Source organism: Lactuca sativa, chromosome 8 (assembly GCF_002870075.4).
Source record: "Lactuca sativa cultivar Salinas chromosome 8, Lsat_Salinas_v11, whole genome shotgun sequence".
Taxonomy (NCBI): domain Eukaryota; kingdom Viridiplantae; phylum Streptophyta; class Magnoliopsida; order Asterales; family Asteraceae; genus Lactuca; species Lactuca sativa.
Window position 1 is genome coordinate 111631167 of NC_056630.2, and position 5038 is coordinate 111636204.

Genomic DNA, 5038 nt, shown 5'->3' on the forward strand with positions numbered 1-5038 from the left:
ATGGCGTTGGAGAGCAAGCGTTCTTGGTTGTTTCCTTCTCATGCTCTGTACTTTTTTCCAGGTATTTTAATCCTTTCTGTAAACCCGATCTGTAATTAGTTGTTGATACGAGTTTCTAAAAATTACAAGAAAGAGGAATCAAAAGTTCAAAAACATGTTTGTAGTTACAGAACCCACATCCCTCTGTAAAACTTAGAATTCTATCAGAAAATCAAATATATTCAACATAGCCAAATTAAATTTCTTGGAATTGCTCAATCCCATACTTACATGTTCTTACAATGTTTTCTTCTTCTTCTTCTATGTAGCAATGATTGCAAAGGTAGCAATTACTGTGGTGGGTGGTTTTCTAGGATGGATTTATACACGAATCAAACCACCACCTCCTAGGGTTTGTGGATCACCCGGTGGACCTCCTATTACTTCACCTCGAATCCAACTTAATGATGGAAGAAATTTACCTTACAGAGAGTGGGGTGTCTCCAAAGATAAAGCCAACTACAAGATCATTGTCATAAGCTATTGCCCTCCAACTGAAATGGATCTATCATCTGGCAAAAAATTGGTAATGAGATGCTTTATATTTTTATCTTCTCCATGAAAGTCAACAAAAACTATTATATTCTGTATATCAACATAAATGTGAAAAGGAAATATGGAATATTGATTTTTATATTGTAGGTGGTTGTTGTCTACAATTCCCGAGGGTGGAAGAGATCTGATGTTATAAGACTTCCAGTGAGTATCATTTTGGGTTTTGAACTTTTGGTTGCATCTAAATCACTTTTTTTTGGGATAATAATAACAATAATAATATATTATGCGTATGATATGTGAATATCTAACAGGTTGTGAGTGAGAATATTGCTGTCCATGACTCCAATGGAAAAGAAGTAGAGTATCAACTTCTCCCCATAGTAAATGACGCTATTGCCCTTAGAAACTACTACACCACTGCATATACAGGCAAATCACCAAGCTCAATTTCCAAGTATTCACTTGCATTTACAACATTTGTTCCACCTCTGGGATTTACCACATATGTCATTTCAAGCACAAAAAAGCCAGGTAAAAATAAAATTAACAATATTTTACATAATCTACCTTGATTTTCGAATTTTGAACATAATTTATCTAGTGATATAATTTATTTTTTGCAGCATGGAATTCTGTAAATGAAGCATTTTACAAGCATACTAAAACAGGAAAAGATGGGATAGAAGTAGGAACAGGAAATTTGAAGTTAATCTATTCTGGAAGTGAAGGAAAGGTTTCTCAATATGTTAACAGTCGAAGCTCTGTAAGTATATTTACCTTTCATTTTTTTTTGCATAATATAGCAACCAACTATCTTATTTTTGCTAATGACCTAATTGGAAAATAAAATAGTTTATCACCCAAATTAGCAAAAATGAACCTATTTTTTGACGTTATATAAAATATAGTAAGTTAAGTTATGTATTATTATTAGTATTGTTATTTATTCTTTTAATGTGCACTAACCTGTGTTATTTTGGTTTATGAAAGATCACTGCCTATGTGAAGCAATCATACAACTTTTATGCTGGATTTGATGGAACTACAGGAGAGCAGGTAACTTTATTTTCCTTATATCATTTATTATTTTTCTTTTTTTTATTTTGTAAATACTGTTATTGGTACAAGTTTTTTATATTAACAATTGAGCTCCTAACTTGTTTAATTTAGGCATCTGGAGCATATATTTTCCGTCCAAATGGTACATATTCTATTGATACACAGGAGCAGGTATATATTATATAATTTCTTCTGATATATCTATGTGTCTTATAGTTTATACTTTATAGCCAAATTTAAATTTTAATATTCTTCATTGAAATTACAGACTCCCATAAAGGTTTTGAATGGGCCAATATATGATGAAGTACATCAGAAAATAAATCCATGGATTTACCAGGTAATGGATAAAGTAGTGCTATATGAACTCATTTTTTTCTTTGTTGGACTGATTGAACCGTCTGAAATGACCATTTTACCCTTCTGTCCAGATCTCTAGAGTGTTCAAGAATAAGGAGCATGCTGAAGTTGAATTTACAGTAAGTTCATTTTTCTTTACTTGTATAATTGTTGTTCATTACTGATAATCTCAACTTTTTCAGGTGGGCCCCATACCTGTTGATGATGGAGTTGGGAAAGAAATTGTAACTCAGATTACAACCACCATGAAGAGCAATAAAACATTTTACATAGATTCTAATGGGAGAGATTTTCTTCAAAGGGTATTACTCCCATTAAACATCTAAGTAGGTATTTAAAGAAAATGTGATCAAATATTTTTTTTGTGGCAGATTCGAGACTATAGAGAGGATTGGGATCTTGAAGTGAATCAACCTATTGCTGGAAATTATTATCCTGTATGTTTTCTTTTTTCAATATCCATTATCAACATAACTGTCATTTTGAACCAACATGCCCTTTGCTATTCATATTCAATGTTCCATTAATGGAACATTTTGAAAGAAACGTTTCACAGACTTGTGTTATTTCTAAAGGTCAATCTTGGAATTTACCTAAAAGACGAAACTAGTGAGCTCTCGCTTTTAGTAGATAGATCCGTAGGTGGATCCAGCATTGTTGATGGGCAATTGGAGTTAATGCTTCATAGGTATGTCTTTTCTTTCCATTCGCATTTTCATCAAAATCAACAATCAAAAAAATTAAATCAGCCATAATATATATAAACACGAATAATCTCTTTTTTAGGAGATTGCTTTATGATGATGGAAAAGGTGTTGCAGAGGCGCTTAATGAAACAGTTTGCGTTGGTAACGATTATAGAGGATTAACTGTAAGCATTTTCTATAAGTCCTTCAATTTGGGAATTTAATTTTGACTTTGATAAAAAAAGTCAAAGTAATGAGTCTTCCCCTCATTAAATCTTAAACTTTTTGTAGGTTCAAGGTAAATACTATCTTAGGATCGATCCAATTGGAGAGGGTGCCAAGTGGCGCCGATCATATGGTCAAGAAATATACTCTCCACTTCTTTTGGCGTTCACTGAGCAGGTGATTGAATATTTTTTGTGTTAAATGTTTCTTTAAAAATCCATAAAAAAATGTTACTTATCAATTAATTTTATTATATTTTACAGGACGAAAAAACAGGGACAAATTTCCAGGTGTCCACATTTTCAGGAATGGATTCCTCCTACAGTCTCCCTGAACGTAGCATTGTTAACACTCCAGGTAAACCATGCAAAAAGACGTAAATGCCCTCCTTCTTCATTCGAATCTTTGAAAATAGCCTACAAAGCTTGAGAAAAAACTTTATTTTCTTAATTCAGGAGCTGGAAGATGGAAAAATTCTTCTTCGGTTACCACACTTATATGAGGTGGTTGATCTTTCTTATTATTATTATTATTATTATTATTATTATTACATAAATTCATTTAATTGTGTTTTGAAACACGATAAAATTATATTTGTATATTTATATATTTTGTTCTTCTGGCTCTAGGTTGGAGAGGACAAAGTCTTTCAGTTATGACAAGTGTTGAATTACAGAAACTATTTGCAAAGAGGAAGGTAATACACTACAACATGCAAGTTTCTTTAACAGACTAAATAACATCTTTTTAACTTTTTTTTGTACTTGATATGAAGATAAAAGCTCAATTGCACAGCCTCATGAAAAACAGAAGTTTCAATTTTGTATAAAAGCTCAATTGCACAGCCTCATGAAAAACAGAATTTACAATTTTGCCTCTTACACTCTCTCAACAATCTCTTCCAGGTTTTTTCTTCTCATCTGATTTCCGTTCAAATTCCTTAGAATTGATAAATTTTGTGTGGTTGATATGTCGTCAATTGGGCATACTTTTGATATGATATATGTTCTTGTGGTATTGTGACTGATACCTACAAATACTTGTATGAATGTGCAAATATATGTATCAGATACGCATACTTTTGTGTTTGATTGTTTGTCATGTGTGCAGCAAATGTGTTTCATTGAGATTTAAAACCCAAAAACATTCTTGCTAATTCTGACTGTAAACTGAAGATCTGTGATTTAGAACCCTAAAACAGTCACAAATAAGAAGATTACAATTTTTTTTCCTGGTTTCACTCCCAATGTGAAAACAAGTTGCACTACTAGGGCACAGGTTGTGAATCCCATGGTGTTCAATAAAAGGAACCAACACCCTTCCGTGTAGTATGCTCTTTTATTCCTATAGACTGTTATTTATCAACAAAAAAAATTCTTTTTGACTTTTCTTTATAACAAAAATGTTTTTCTTTCACATTAATAATGTCATATATTAAGGTAAATGATGCAATCTTAGAATAGTAACTTCATTGTCTTCTATTAGGATGCATTTAAAGATCTGAGAAGAGATTGCTTCCACAGTTTGGCTGAGAAACCTCAGTTTACTCTCTTATATTTCAGGTTCTAATTTCTATATCCTTCAGTAATCTTCCTTTTATACCCTTGGCTGAGATAAAGGGACTAATTCCAAAGGTTTTATTGAGTAGTTTTTGGAGTTGTAACATTGGCAACTGTGATTCTGTGCTTGCTATGGCTAGGGGTAGTTGATGAAATTGAATATCAACCAAGTGGAACTGCATTAGAAGTTAGAAATTTGCCTATAGTTGTTGGACTAATTGGTTTTTTCTATGGATTCTATTTTTTGTATGACATTAAATTTATGCAATGGATTCTATTTTTTGTATATCATATTTTATTTTCTATTATGAAACATTAAATACAAATTTAATTTGAAAATAAGTAAATCTATAAATAATGTTTTTTTTTAACATTTAAAATTATGATACGCAAAAATGTGTGTCATCTTCATTTATGACATGGCCTTTCTTGACAGGTGCTTTCTTGATACGCATTGTGTGTCATTAACACGCGCGTCGTAAGGTAACGACAAGCGAATGCGGGTCGTCTTCCTTTATGACAGGGCCTTCCTTAATACGCATTGCGTGTCGTAAATGCGCGTCGTAATTGCGCGTCGTAAATGAGCGTCGTCTATAGACGACGCGCAAAAGC

The 5038-nt window shown here is 32.3% G+C and overlaps 1 pseudogene; it reads left to right on the forward strand.

Moving 5' to 3' along the window:
* Nucleotides 1-3696, forward strand: LOC111880366 (probable alpha-mannosidase At5g13980; annotated as a pseudogene).
* Nucleotides 3697-5038: the final 1342 nt, after the last annotated feature.